Source organism: Mus caroli, chromosome 12 (assembly GCF_900094665.2).
Source record: "Mus caroli chromosome 12, CAROLI_EIJ_v1.1, whole genome shotgun sequence".
In the NCBI taxonomy this organism is placed as follows: Eukaryota; Metazoa; Chordata; class Mammalia; order Rodentia; family Muridae; genus Mus; species Mus caroli.
The window spans coordinates 5,937,115-5,953,436 of record NC_034581.1 but is presented as its reverse complement, the minus strand read 5'-3'; the positions used below and the strand labels follow the sequence as shown (position 1 = coordinate 5,953,436).

The following is a 16,322-nucleotide window of genomic DNA, read 5'->3' as shown; positions in this document are numbered from 1 at the left end:
TGAGTCCTCTCCAACACTAATATATTACACTAAGAACCACCCTAATCTTATCTCCATGCTTAGATATAACTTCATTCTCTAACAGTAGAAAATCTAGCTCATGTTATCTGAACTCATTGACATCTTGTTAATTCTAAGGTATATGTAGGAAAGTATCAACATATTTGCCTGTACTTCTAGAATGGTATTTTTATTTGCTATTTTTATGTCCTTTAAACATGGGAATATGTATTAACCAAGTGCAGAACCTCACAGTACCCAGTTGGTGACTCACTGTGCGTACAGCTCACAGGCTGCTGGGATCCCACTCCTATAGTCACTGGCTCCTCACCGCACATCCCAGCAAGAAACAAGAAAGTCAAATGAGTCATCTTTGCTTCCAATGAGGCAACTGCACCAAGCCACAGAAGACTACCAGTTTCACATGGGTATTACAACTTCTGCATTAGAGTACTTCAAGTTGAGGCATAAAAGAAAGAGCCTTCAAGAAGCCCTTTGCTTTGAAAGTCTAAATGGTCCTCTTCCAACTCCTGCTTCCTTCACCCTCTAAACAGATAAAGAGGCAATGTACTTGGAGTTACTATATACTGAGACCTAGACAAAGGTATCAGCAACCCCTTAGTTCTTTGGCCTCCGCAAGTTATTTTGTCTATAAACTTCAGCTGACTCCTCATCTTTACATAAGATGCACAAGGTTTTCCTCCTCGGCGGTGAGTACCACATGCAGCAGTATCTATGAGGCTCAGCCTTCCATGCAGGATGGGGATGAGAGCTGGTAACTGTGTTGCCACCAAGTAACTGGTTCTCTGAGCTCAGTACTAAGATCCAAGGTAACTAGAGAGCAGGGAGCCACAAGGTCAGATTGGGAAAGCTCTGGTCCATTGTGCCAGGAAAGATTCCTAGGCAAAAATGGTTTTTGCAGCATCTATATTCAACAAAGGTTATTTCCAAATGCACACCTCATAAACGAACTGTCCAAGGACATCTAATTGAAGCCACTTAGGACTGTGGTTTTTCTGCCCAAGGCTGGGTACATGCGTATTGACCTCCCAGAGGCCCGTGGATCACTGTTAAGGCAGATACCTTCAAAATCCTAAATCATCACTGTGGTGGCAGCAAATACTACCTACCAGCCCATTATCAAGAAGGTATCTCTTGGTCTCACATCCCCCCACCATCTCATTTTAGCCCCCTAAAAAATAGTTGCTTTCTAGGCACAAAAGGACTCTGAGTGGAGACCAGGTGCCATCTTGAATCCTATGCACCTACCATACCCCTTAAGATTGGACAGCTGTCCTGGTCCAGTATACCACAGTGGTATCAGGAGGCTGACCTCTCCTAGGATGAAGATGTGGGGCCTCTTCCCATGGAGTGGACCTATGATTCCTCCATTCTCTGCTGCTCACTGCTATAGAATGGAACAGTTTCAAGATCTAGAAACCTACTTGTCAATTGGTGTGACCAGCAGAAGAGCCCTTCTGCTGGCTTCTTCGTTATATATCTTCCTCTTGAACTAACTTAAGGAAGGCTTTATCTGAGTAAGTTCAGACTCCACATGTAGGCTCACCCATAGAGAACTGACCTTTGTTAATTCCCCTGAGAAACCCCATGTGACTTCATGGACTTCCATTTTCTTTGACCTTTAACTGACCATGTGTTGTGTTCCAAATCTCCACCTGGATATTGGGTGCTCAGAGATGTTGTGCTCTGGGAAATGCCTATTTGTGTTAGCAATACTAGGTATTGTAGATGGGTACTGTTGACATTTTTGAGTATTTATTATGTTCCAAGAACTATAACAAAAATGTAACACATACTGTTTTATTGAATTCTCACTTTGAAAGTATAAAATTCCTTTTATTGTTATAACCAACTTATAGATGAGGATTTTGAGGCAGAGACTGGGAAGGAAACTTATCTAGGATCCATCAGGGTTCTGGATAGTGATGTCAATACAAATTAAAAATAGGAAAGAATTCTGGGGGCACTCACTATGAAAGGTAAAGGGGGCCATAAGAACAGACTTCAGACTGTAACATGAGTCTATAATCAGAAAGAGAAGAGGCAAAATGAACTGAGAGATCTCAGAAAAGCCCCATACCTCAGTGCATATCTAAGGCAAATGCAGCAGCATAAGAGAGAGCTTCCGTGCAAAGAATGCATGTGAGGGATCCTGAACAGGGAGAAATGTCCAGCCCTCATCCACCCCCATTACTCCTCACCCCTGTGCTGTCCCCCAGTGTGCTGAGGCATTGGCTAAGAGAAACATATGCTGAGAAAAAACTTGGTTAATTGCTGCAGAGGACCCCACGGTTCCTGACACTGGAACCCCCCAGCTATAGGCTGGCCCTGAAGCTCCTCCAGAGAGTCTCTCTCCACCAGAGACCCGATCTGCCCACAGCTCTGGAGAGTCTCTCTCCACCAGAGACCCAATCTGCCCACAGCTCTGGAAGTGGCTCCAAGAACACATGGCTCACACCGGATCTTTCTTTGGCTCCAGAACCTCTAGTGTGGTCGATTGGGCTAAAAGGACACATTCACAGATGATCAGGTCTCCACACGCTCTCTTTGCAAGCAGCAAACATGCATGGAATGCAGCCTCACGAGGGAAGGAGAAATTCTTTCCTGCCTATGCAAAGTTCCAACTGGATGACAGATTTGAGACTGACAAAAACAGAAATTAGATTAACCCAAGACAGTCCTTTCCTTCAGAGAGACCACATTCTAAAAGGAACCAGCAACCAGACAATTATCAGAGTAAGTACAGTGTATGAGAGGGAAGACAGTCCCAAGCCATGGGGCAAGGGGACTTTTCATTTTCTAGGAAACTGTCCATTTGCAGATGGATCAAAAGGACTTTTCAATCAAATATGTAGCTTCACTTGTTTCTAGAATTATTTTTAGTATTTTTATTTTATTTTTGAGATTATTAATACAATATAACATTTCTTACTTTCTTTTCCTCCAAACTCTCCCAGATACCCCTCCCTGTTCTCCTTCAAATTCAGGGCCTCTTTTTTTTTTCTTTTGTAATTGTTAGTGCACATCCTTTTACTTTCTTATACTATTCAGGGCATCCTTCCTGGGTAATGACACCACTCACAATGGGCTAGACCCCCCTGTCTTAATTAACAATCAAGACAATCCTTTACAGACATGCCCACTGCCCCAAATGATCTAGATAATTCTTCACCAAGCCTCTCTTCCCAAGAGACTCTAAGTTGTGGCAAGTTGACAATTAAAACCTAAGCAGCACATTACAAAACAAAGCCATGAACGAAAGCTACTTCTATTACACCTATTCAAAACAGAACCTGTCATGTAACATGCAGTCGTAGCTCATCAACCTGTAAAAAGGTCCATTCTCTTCCCCAGATCCTGAGGGGTTACTCCATTTTTGTCATAGCTTGACATCAAGATCCTTTCTTCTAATCTGGTCCATACGCCAAGGAGATCTCACATATGTGGTTCGATGAAGCTCTGATATAAAGACCTGAGAATAAAAGGTATTACCGACCACTACACACTCAGTTTCTCATGGTGAAATGGGTACCAGATGATGGTTATACACAGACCTGACTGAAAAAAAAGGGGGGGGAGGGAACAAGATATGCATTGCAACAACAGAATTATAGCAATGTCTAAGCTGCTTCTTTCCAACAAGTGCAATAGTTCTGGAAATGTTAAAAAATATAGTTGCATTCTTCTTGTAAAGTTTCACATTTTCATTCTAACCCAAAGCCAGTGACTCTCAGCCTTGAAAAGAGATAAATAGAATAAAAGATGAATTCCCAGAGAAGGGGCAGGAGGAGGAGTGTTGCATATGCTCTTGATCACATGACAACAGAGCTCTATCTGCAGGAGTGTCATCAACGTGCTCTGCCTGGTCCACCTACTAGACATGGAGATGAGGCTGGTGTTGGCAAATGGCCGACAGAGCACCAGTGTTATGTCTTCTCTGCATAGGCTGGGACACAGAAGTCTCTTTGTACTCAGGCTTTGTGTCAAGTGAGAGGCACATGGGTCCAAGGCTGTCAGCAACCATTTCCTCAGCCCTAGGACAGAGTAGTCCACAGAACAAAGCCAGAAACAAGTGGGGAACAAAGCCAAGGGCTTGAGTGAACAGAGGCCTGATGATGTCATTTTAGCAAGACCTCTTCCCTAGCTCTTGAATCTAATAATCAGCCTTCTTCTTTGCTTAAGATACTGTGTACTTATCACTTGCATCTAAAAGTATTTTCCCACAGTTCCATTTTTCTCAGAGTGCTTGGCTTTCAGCTGAGTTCTGGCTTCCCATGGGACCTCACCATACTTCAAAAAGAAGAAAGGCTACCATGAAGAGCATGGGCCCATCTTGTCCTAGGGCACTCTCATGTGAAAGGGAGGCCTTTCCTCTTCCTCCTGGGTCTGTTCTTTCAAATTCTGGAAATAACTGGAAAATAACCACAGCTCACCCAGTATCTCTATGCAAGATCAACCACACCCCCATCCCCTCTGCCCCAGGTTCCCCACAACAGTGAAAAGTGTGCACACACTTCTGAGAGAAGCTTGGGATACTCTCAGAAGAGAGTTACACACTAAGTGCAGGCCATCACAGATGCTGCCCTGGCCACACTCCCTACTCCCCCAGGGTGCTGCTGGTCAGCTCCCCTTACTTGGAAGCTGCTAGTATCAATATGTCAACAGGAAACCATCCTTTAATTACTGCAAAGCCCTTCTTGATTATCAAAATGAGATCAACCTTGGCCTCTAGGGCTTCTGCAAGATAAGCAGGAGTGTTTGGAAACACTTAACAATGCTGAGTCTGCGTCCACGACTTGGGGCAGATTACACACATTTTAGACCAGTACAGAACCCAGAGCTTCAGATATCAAGATCTGAGACAGGAAGATCTAAACAGGGTAATGAGGTCAAAGGTCAAAAATGTTGCAGGGAAAAGTGCTGAGTAAGTCTACGAGTAGCCATCACTACAAAGAGCCAAAATGGAAGTATGTTATATTACATACCATCTCATAGGATTCGTGCCATCTATAGTTTGAAGCCAAAGTACCTCCTTTGTGAAGCATGACCCAGAAGAAGGATGGTATTTTACATATTTCCAGTCCTTGAATATGCCATTCACTTGCACGGACACTTAAAAAAGCTGTAAGGCTGCAGCACGATTGGGGTTGACAATGGCTGTGCCATCTTCCAACATGTTGTCATGACACCAAAGCCACTACATGTTTAAGTTTTATTGGCCACCAATACTAACATGATACTTGTACTTCAGCTCATAACAGGACCAGATGCTAAGCATGGTGATTGTCACCATTAGGGATACCAACCAACCAGTCAATGGTATGGATCTATGTTCCTTGTGTATCACAGAAAGCGCTCCCTTCTGTTCATTTGTTATCCAAGCACTTATGTATAGGACACGTTTCTAAAAGTGAATGCAACAAAGAGACCCTAATGCTTAGAGAGTGTGTGTCCTAGTGGAAGGAGAACAGCATCAGAAAGTAACCATACATATTATTGTAGATACCAGATAACAAAATACATTATTTTAGATACTGATGCCAACAGAAATCATTCCTTAGGATGCTACAGGGTAATAAGCACTATATGGTTGTTAGGATAAGGGGAATCGGGGTGCTGTAGGGGACATAGTTAGGAATTAAACCAGATGGCTACATCAGATCTCATTGAAAAGGGGGATGCTGAGAGGTACCAAGCAAGGGATCAGATGAAATTGGGTACATTCAGGGTAGCATCTTAAGTGAGGTAACCCAGATCCAGAAAGACAAATATGATATGTACTCACTTACCAGCGGGTAGTAGCTATAAAGGATGATCATGCTACAATCCACAGAGAGGCTAAGTAACAAGAAGAGCTCAAAGTGGGGGTGCATAGATCTCCCTGGGAAGAGGAAATAGAATAGATTTTGTGGGTGAAATAGGAGCAGGAAGGTATAAAAAAAGGAGGGATCAGATGGTGGGGGTTATGGAAGGAGAGGGTAATGGGAGAGATAACTGAAATTGAGAGGCGTTTCTCCGGGATAGGGTAGAAATCTAGTACAATGGAAACTCACAGGAATCTATGAAGGTGACCCTAGTGAAGACTCCTAGTGATGGAAAATTCTAAACCTGAGCCAGCCATCATCTGTAACCATACAAGGCTTCCAGTGGAGGGACTGGGACACCAACCCAGCCACATAGCCTTTGACCTACAATTTGCCTTGCCCATAAGATGTGTTAGGGTAATGGTGGTGTAGAACTTGTGGGAGTGGCCACCCAATGACTGATCCAACTTGAGACTCACACCCTGAGAGGGAGACCATGTCTGACACTGTCTGGATGGCCAGAAACCAGGGGCTGGACAGCCCAGAGAACTAATATAGAACCAAACACAAGTGGGAAAAAAGTCAATGAAATGATTCCTAATGATATTCTGCTGTAATTAGAGCCCAGAGGCCAGCATAATCATCATTAGAGAGGCTCTGTCCAGCAACTAATGGAAACAGATGCAGAGACCCACAGCCAAACATAAGTAAAAGCTCAGGGAATCCCATGGAAGAGAGTGAAGATGGACTGGAGGAGCCAGAGGAGTCAGAAACACCATAAACACAGCCCACAGAATCAACTTAACCAGGGCACATATGGGTTCACAGAGACTGAAGCGGTAACCACAGAGTGAATGTGTCTGACCTAGGCCCTCTGCATATGTGTATAGTTGTGTAGCTGCTGTTCTTGTAAAACCCCTAAAAGTGGGAATAGGGGATATCTCTGGCTCTTTTGCCTGTTTGGGGGATCCGTCCTTCATACTGGGTTGCATTGCCTAGCCTTGATATGCAGTATGTGCCTAATCTTATTGTGCCTTGAGATGTCATGTTTGGTTGACATCCCTGGAAGGTCTGCTCTTTTCTGACGGGATTCTGGAGGAGAGGAGTCGTAGATGAGGGAAAGAAAGGAGAGGAAACTGTGATATGGATGTAATAATAAATGAGAGAAGAAAAATTTATAAATTTAATATAAACAAAAGAAAGAAAAGGAATGAGCTGAGGAGACACAGAGAGAGGATGCTGTGTTAAAGATGAAAGAATAGCCCAAGCAAAGGCCTTGAGGTAGGGTGTACCTGCAAGGAATAGCCAAGGGAAGAGGACATCTTTGACAAAGACAGAATAAGTAAGGGAAAGTTGTTGAACAGGGGCTGGAGAGAAGAAAACTATTCTCACGAATGCCGGTCTCTTGTGTACAGTCCATTTCCTCTACTCTTGGGTCTTGCATTCTACCAGGCTGTAAAGTCCAGAGCCCAGCACAGAAGATCAGCAGCACAGAGCAGCTACTTCTTCCCTTTGTGCTCCAGAAGGAGCCACCTTGCCTCACCATGGTGTCTATCTCTGCCTCCTTCAGGCCTGACAAGCGTGAAGAATTGAATCCAACCCAGCAACATCAGCCTACAGATCCAAGCTCCTGGGACCTCCTAATCAAAAGCTGGCACTAGTGAGGCAGGGGCAAGCCAGGCTCAGGACGAGAAGTTCTCACCTCCTGCATAGTGGGGCCCACAGGCTATTCAGCCAGGACTTCCCAGGGCCAATCAGACAAAAGGCAGCCAAGGCCTGACAGCCAGAGCATTAGAGCCTCAGGAGGCATCTGAGGCAAAGCTCCCCAGCTGCTCGCACAACTGAATCAGCCCTTCTCAGGAGGAAGGAACATGTTACCATGCCCCAGGCATGCCAGGAGCTCCTTGGATCCACAATTCCTCCCATGACTCCCCAACCCCTGAGACTCCAGGTTAGAGTTAAATTGCTCTATTTATGCCATCCAAGATTTTTGCTTGGCAGAGCCCAGAGATGGTTGACCCAAACCAACAGTGACAAGTGGCCACCCTCAGACAGCAAACACCCATGCTGGCTGCCATCTTTCAACACTCCTGCTTTCTGTTTTCTCCCTTCTCTGTTGCACTCAAATGTTCTCTCCACGACACAAGGAAAACATCCCCGAAACATCCCCAGAGGACTAAGCTATTGGGAGATGTTTTGATGACTCACTAGATGATGTCAAAGTTACCAGCTATCTCTGGACTATGGGGCTGACAAGCATCATGATAAGAGCAGACACGATAATTTATTAGGCTACAGAGACAACTGAGCTCTCTGCCATAAGATCGAAGGAAGGACTCTGAACCACAAAGAACAGTTGAAGTGACTTAATGGTCAAGATCCAAGTTGCTACTCAAAGTTGGTCACAAAAACAAGAGGGGATAAGAAAGAGAGAGACACTAGATTCACACTTTGCCTTCCAGTGAATAAAGAACATAGGACTAAAATTTGAAAGGATTGAAATTGGAATGGTAGAAATAGCAACACAGGGTCTCCTGAACCAAAGTATGAGATATCACAGAGTAGATAGCTAAGGCATTAAATCTCCAAAGAAGCATCCTTTTGCTCTGGAAATCTGATGTCCCTACTAAACACAGTATCAGTGAAGAAGTAGGCTTAGAACTTCAGTTGTCAGGAGCACCAAGAGTATAGCCTCTAGTAGAGAGGAGAAAACCAAAGTATGCTACAGAGACAAGAGTTGAAAGGAAACGAGCCCCTGCATGAAGCTGGCCTTACACCTCTCAAGGGTAGACTGTGTGCATCTTCATCTATTTTAAACTGCTTCACACATAGGCTGGGAAATTTGTAAAGGTTTATTATTACAATTCTTGAAGCTAGGAAGTCCAAGATCACAAGGTTTTTATCTACGAAGAGCCTTCTCAGTGTGCCAACTCAGAGCAAAAGGCAGAAAGCTTCATGAATCTGAAAGCTGGAAATCCAAGGTCAAGGAGCTACATCTGGTGAGGTCCTTCTCGATTTATCAGAGCTTGGAGAAAGTCTTCCACAGTAGGGTAGTGTGGAGGAGAAGAAACAGGTGCCTGAGCTCACACTTAACAGCAGTAACCATTTCCAGGGATAACTAGTCCACCCTTGTGGTACCTATAAAGTGGAGGTAACCCTCACAGCACAGCCGTGCTTAATAACAGAGGACAGAGCATGCATAACAACATGAAATAAATGTGTTATAATGATAATGGATTATCAAAACCAGCACAAATTTACCCTAATAGCACATAGTGTCTGGCTAGACTCCTGAATCAGTCACCATGGCTCACCCAAGAGACAGTCTAAAGTGCAGAGTGCTTGCCTCTCCACTGTAGGCAGGTTTAGGTGACTTGAGTCCCATCAGCAAATTTCCTGGGTGATTCCAAGTGAATCATCTCTCTTCTCTGGACTACAATTTCTCATACAGATGGTAGAGGAAATAGGACTAGATAATCTTTAGGAGACCTCCCAGCTTTGACATTTTAATATGCAGAGGTTTAATTAGCTCTTTACCAAATGTGTACTTCTCATATAAATAAAACATAAAAATATTTATAATTAATTAATCCTGAAACAGTTACTGTGGTATTAAAGAAATGAACAGACACCAAAAAATAACAAAAGAACTAATAACTGTCAAATGATATTTTGGGACTTTAGTCCCTTGGACTTGATTTTAAGTCCAACTACACAAATATTTGGCCATATTAAATGCTCTTCCTGGCAACACAGGCTTCATGCAAGGAGCCGTGTGCCCACCCTCTGGCCAGCTAAAGGCACCCTGCCCTGTAGCTACAACTGCCATGGTGAAGAGTTCCAGCTGCCAGATGCCTTCTAAGGGCTGTGCACACATACCTCTAGTAGGCCTGTGTATTGTAGTCCACTCCATGACAAGGACTGTGTCCCTCAGTAAAACATAAAATTAGTATGTCATTCTTGTGTACTTGGGCATTATTACTGTCCCAAAGACTCAAGGAGAGAAGGAGGTAAGTGAATGGGGTGGGGACAACTTTAGTCTGGCATTTCATTGTTCTCAGATGGCCAACTTGAACTGGGTATGGAAATGAGAGGCCCAAACACCATTGGCTGAAAACAAATGTATTATTCCGTGGACTTCAGAGCCAAGATGGATCTTAAGAGGCAGCAGAGCCTTGGTTCAGCTTCCATCAGAAACTGGTTCCACTCTTGTGGAAATGTGCTGGTTTATGACTGAGTCTTTGAGCTTGTGTGACCCCATTCAGGCCGTAGAGAAAGAAGCCATCATCACACTCAGTCACCCAAGGGATCAAAGCAGCTCTTCAAAGCATACAGCAGTATGTACATGTAAGCATGAAAGACATGGAGAAAGATCAGCATCAAAAGATTTCCTGAGCATCGGAGTGTCTCAGACATCTTGGGTTGGCTTTACTAACAAAGGGACTCCTGACAAGGGTTAACACGGGTCACAGCTAAGAATGTCTTCTTGCTACTAAAATCACAAAATAAGTAAATATGTGTGCGTGAGCACACACACATGCGTTTGTGTGTGTTTCTTCAAAGTATTTCTTCCACTACTAAATGATAGCTTACTTATTTTTCCCTAAAACTATAAGCAGAATCTGTATCCCTTCCAAACATGCATACACTGAAATCGCACAGTGCAGTAGGTGAGAATCAACAGTATAAGATATTTTAAATGTAACTTGGTGGGCCAGCAATGAGATGACAGCCATCCTCACGCCAAGGAGAAAAGCCCTGGAGTGAACCCTGATCTTGGACATACAGCCTCTCCAAATCACAGGATACACAACTACTCTAAATCATTCACTCTGTATTATTTGCAATGGAAGTCCCAACCCACCACCACAGCCAGTATTTATCTTTCCACTGGCCACTCCAAATGTGAGCCACAGAACATCAGAACAGAAACAGCCAAGGACCTAAATGTGTACTGCAAGCCACTGTAAAAAGGAACAGATGAATCAGGCATGTAACAACAGTGGCTGACCTTTCTCTCATGCCATTTTGATCATAAAACACTGAAGGATCCAGGTTCGGCATCCATGAACAACCTATACAAACACAAAGCAAATTCTCTGTAGTATTCTGTCCCACCCTTGTCAAATTGGATGGAAGTGGTAAAGATGTGGGTCCTGGCTGCCTGGTTTTTCTAAAGAGTACTAGCTCCATAAACTATTCATGTACCTCTAAGAATCTTCTAGAAGGAAGATTCCAGGGAATAATACCTAGAGCAGCAGCACTTAGCCTGTGGATCACAATCCCATTAGGGGTCAACAGACCTTTTACAGGGGATACATATTCAGCATTTCAGATATTTGCATTACGACTCATAAAAGTAGCAAAATTACGGTTATGGATTAGCAACAAAAATGATTTTATGGCTGGGGGTCACCACACATGAGAAACTATATTAAAGGGTTGCTGCACAGGAGGCTTGGGAAGCTCTTATGTTCTAGGACCATGTAATAGGCTATGAAGACAAACTACAAGGAGGAGAGTTTCCATGGTCCAAGCCCACTCTGAACCTCCAGGTCTCTTGCTGAGAGCCAAGCTGCTCTAAAAACAGTGGCAAATCTTGGTTCAATATCCTATCATGACTGTGACATTCACTAGAATGTTTCTTGAATGAGATCCAGGGGTCCTAATGATGTAGTAGGGTACAGACAAAGGAGATTCAGCTACTCAGAGGTAGTTCTGGGAAGACTTAAACCTGAGCTAGCCATTGAAGGAAAGTGAAACCCTGAGAGCCACTCCAGCAAGAGACAGCGCCATAGGCAGATTTCATTCCAGAATTCCATCATGCAGTTGTGTTTATTTCCCAGGCTGGTTGGGGATTTTAATCCACAGTGTTGAATCTTGACAATGCCCATCTAGGGGAAAGGAAGCAAAAGCAAAAGACAGTCCTTCCAGCTCCAGGGTGTATGTACTGAGGGAGAATATGGAGTTCCTTCGGAAGGCCAGCTCATTTGGCTTTTGAGGAAAACATCAAAGGCTTCAGCATTATTGGGCTATTTTAAATTTTTCACAATTGTCCAGCACCCCTTGATGTTGAAGGACAGCATTTATGAATGAGTATGGGAAGCTGTCCAAACATACTTTCTGGTAGGAAGACCAAGACAGCAAGAGTAGACTCCTCCCAGTGATTTAACTGCAGCACCCCATTAACACTAGTCAGCTGCCTGAACTTGACCTTCCTGTAAAGGTCAGATTCCTGAGATAATAGTTTATCTCCCTTTGCCAATTCCTGAGCAAATCTACATTTATACCTCTTCTGCATCCAAGCTTCATCATCAAGCTCCATATCTTGGTCTATTAGTTTTCCCACAAAACTGACCAAGTATCTGACATAATTTAAAAGAGGGAAGAGATAGCTTGGTTCATGGCTTCAGAGCATCAGTCATTGTTGCTTGTCTCTGTGTACTTGGGCCAAGCATGGTGGGAGCATGTGTAGAAGAGGCTCTTTTGTGGATGGTAGCCAAAAAGCAGAGTGAAAACGTCTAAGCAGCAGGTATAACTTTCAAGACCATGTGCTCTGGGACCTACTTTCCCTAGCTAGCTCCCACCTCCTAAAGTCCTTACAACCTCCCAGCAAATTACCACCAGTTAGGGATCAGACATTCCACAAATGCATCTGCAAGGTCCACTTCCCACTCAAACCATAACAGGATACGCAAAGTGTTAACAAATGAAGAATGAGAGTGAACAAAACACTAGAAATATTTTTCTTTCAAACTCTACTAGTTCATTCTGAAGATGAAGAGTATTAAGATCTTTGTAGAATTGTCAAAATTTGTTGTCTCAAAAATGAACAACAGTTGGTTTTATAAAGATATTATTCTCCCATGTTCTGACATAATAACAGTATCCCTGGTGTTTTCTCGTGTGGCTGAGTGGACAGCAATAGGGTTAGTAATGTACTAGTCCAGAGCCTCACTAAAGCGTGAAGGGCTATACTCGCCTAAAGGGAGAAGGTTACCTTCACATGGAATATCAGGAAATGCATAATAAGGTAAGGAATGGATTACAGTACTTCTAGTACATGTGGCCTTGACCACAAGAATGTCAAGATGTCTAAGACTGATTTCCCCTATGAAAATAGAATCTTCTACTTGAAGTCTGCCTAGAACTAGAGTGGTAAAACCTGCGCCAAGGGGTTTAAACTGCTGCCAGCCCTGCAGGGCTAGAAGTTAGATGTTCGTCATCAGAAGTTAAGAACTTAGAGAATGTACCGTGAGAGCCACAGTTTGTTGAATTCTCTGTGCAGTCTTTTCTTTGTCTCCCTTGAGGATCTCTTACTATTGTTTGAAATGTGGCTGTCTCAGCTACTCCAAAAAAAAAAAAAAGTCTTAGTAAAATTAGGTGCTGTAATTTGGCTAGAGGGTGCCCCCCCTTCAAGGAGAGAGAGAGAGAGAGAGAGAGAGAGAGAGAGAGAGAGACTATGCCCTGAGATCTTAGTCCCCAGGCAGTGGGACGGTTTGAGGTGATCCTGGAGACTGAAGGGAAATCAAGCTGTCTGATGGAGATGGATAATTACTGCAGGGTAGGTCTTTCAGTCTATCTTCTCCCTCAGCCCTGGTCCTTTCTTCCTTCTCATGGGTTACCTCCTGTCCACAATGAGGTAAGGAAGCTCCTCCACACCACCTTCTTGTTACCATGGCGTTCTGCCCAAGCACAGAGACACAGACTGTGCAGGAAGACTAAAGCAGCAGCTCTCAACCTTCCTAATGCTGTGACCATTGAACACAGTTCCTCAAGTTGTGATGAGGAACCATAAAATTATTTTTGTTACTATTTCACAACTGTAATTTTGCTACTGTTATGAATTGTAATGTAAATATCTGTGGCTCCTAGTGGTCTTAGGTGACCCCTGTGAAAGGGCCATTCAACCCCCAAAGGGGTCACAACCCACAGGTTGAAAACCACTGCTCTAGAGAATGAGCCAAGGAATCCCTTCTTCTTCTAAGTTGTTTATGTGACATAATTTGGTCGCAGAAACATGAAGAAACTGACACATTCATGTGCCTATTCAATGTCCAAGAGAAGAACCATACAGCCCATAGCCCAGGAACTATACACAACTGAGAAGAGCTAGGAATGGAGCCCAACAAAAACCTAAATTTACTTTTTAAAACAATCCTGTATTTACTTTTAAAACTCTGAGGGCTTGTTTGTTTGTAACTCAATTGCATGGTTCTTGCTTGAAAGAAATGAAACACTGATAAAATCGTCTGTACAAAAGATTCTGAGAGCAGGTAGCTTTATGGGTAAGTTCTTCTGGATGGTTCTAAAGCAGAGAAAGACATGGTGAGCTTCACAACTCCTCTGTAAGGCTGACATAATCTTACGATAAAACGTGGCAAAGAAAATACACCACTATAAAAATACATGTAAAGTACCTAGTGATGTGTATGTGTGTGTCTGTGTGCTGTCTGAGTGTGTGTATGTTTGTGTATGTGTCTGTATGTATATCTGTGTGGTGCTTGACTGTGTGTGTCTGTGTGTGTGTGTGTGTGTGTGTGTGTGTGTGAGAGAGAGAGAGAGAGAGAGAGAGAGAGAGAGAGAGAGAGAGAGAGAGATGGATGGCTGAATGTATGAGTCTGTGTATAGGTCTGTATGTGTACCTCTGTGGTGTCTGAGTGTCTGTGTGTGTCTGTGTCTGTGTGTGTCTGTGTGTGTCTGTGTGAGATGGCTAAATATATGTGTCCATGTATGGGTCTCTATGTCTATCTCTGTGGTGTCTGAGTGTCTGTGTGTGTTTGTGTATGTGTCTATGTGTGTCTGTGTGAGATGACTGAATGTATGTGTTTATGTGTTTGTATGTATATCTTTGTGGTGCTTGAGTGAGTGAGTGTGTGTCTGTGTGTGTCTATGTGAGATGTCTGAATGTATGTGTCTGTGTATGGGTCTGTACGTGTATCTCTGTGGTGTCTGAGTGTCTGTGTGTGTATGTGTATGTTTCTGTATGTGTGTGTCTGTATATTGGCCTGTATCCGTGTGATGTCTGTGTGTGCCTGTGTATGTCAGTGTGTCTGTGTGTTCACATATAGGGAAGCCAGTCTCAATTAAAACACAGTCAGGAGATTAAAAGGAATAATTCCCAGCTAACTGCTGAACTTATTTCCCCCTGGAGTTGCTGTAACAACTACGGATTATTCGGTAGTCTACACCAATATGACAACTAGAAAAGAAATCCTTACAAATCATTTAAATTAATTCTAGGAATATTTTAATATAACAATTTGTGGAAAACAGGATCTGACACCTGTAACCAACATGCCAGTGGCGGTGAAGCTTGAGGTACAGGTATACTCAGGTAGAAGGCTCCCTGGTAAGACTTCTGCCACTGTCCCAGATATAGCACTAGTTCTAGTTAGTAACATGAAGCAAAAATACTATATTTAGCTTCTATGTTTATTTAGTGTTGGTGATTTCTTATCTGGAGTTGGAGTGGCATGTGCATCTGCAGAGGTTAAAGGTCAACTCTATGCTGTCAATTCTCCCGTTCCAGTTTTTAACAAGAATTTACTTTGTGTGTATGAGAATTGCTTGCATGCATGCATGTGTATTGCATGTATTCTCTAATTTCTTTCTTTATTTCATCCTTGACCTAGGAATCATTGAGTACAGTGTTGTTCAGTTAGCACGTGAATGTTGGCTTTCTATTATTTATGTTGTTATTGAAGATCAGCCTTAGTCTGTGGTGATCAGATAAGATGCAATGGGATAATTTCAGTATTTTTGTATCTGTGGAGGCCTGTTTTGTTACCAATTATATGGTCAGTTTTGGAGGAGGTACCATGTGGTGCTAAGAAGGTATATCCTTTTGTTTTAGGATAAAATGTTCTGTAGATATCTATTAAATCCATTTGTTTCATAACTTCCATTAGTGTCCATGTGTCTCTGTTTAGTTTCTGTTTCCAGGATCTGTCCATTGGTGGGAGTGGGGTGTTGAAGTCTCCCACTTTTATTGTGTGAGGTGAAATGTATGCTTTGAGCTTTACTCTAAAGTTTCTTTAATGAATGTGACTGCCCTTGTATTTGGAGCATAGATATTCAGAATTGATAGTTCATCTTGGTAGATTTTACCTTTGATGAGTATGAAGTGCACCTTCTTGTCGTTTTTGATAACTTTGGGTTGGAAGTCATTTTTATTCGATATTAGAATGGCTACTCCAGCTTGTTTCTTCAGCCCATTTGCTTGGAAAATTGTTTTCCAGCCTTTCAATCTGAGGTAGTGTCTGTCCTTTTCCCTGAGGTGGGTTTCCTGTAAGCAACAAAATGTTGGGTCCTGTTGGTGTAGTCAGTATATTAGTCTATGTTTTTTTATTGGGGAATTGAGTTCATTGATGTTAAGAGAAACTAAAGAAAAGTAATTGTTGCTTCCTGTTATTTTTGTTGTTAGAGTTGGGATTCTGNTNTTGTGGCTGTATTCTTTTAGGTTTGTTGAAGGATTACTTTCTTGCTTTTTCTAGG

At 42.9% G+C, this 16,322-nt stretch overlaps 1 long non-coding RNA gene across 1 annotated transcript in view; it reads right to left on the bottom strand.

Moving 5' to 3' along the window:
- Positions 1 to 16,322, bottom strand: part of LOC115032768 — a 192,680-nt gene that overhangs the window by 48,499 nt on the left and 127,859 nt on the right. The window lies entirely within an intron of this gene.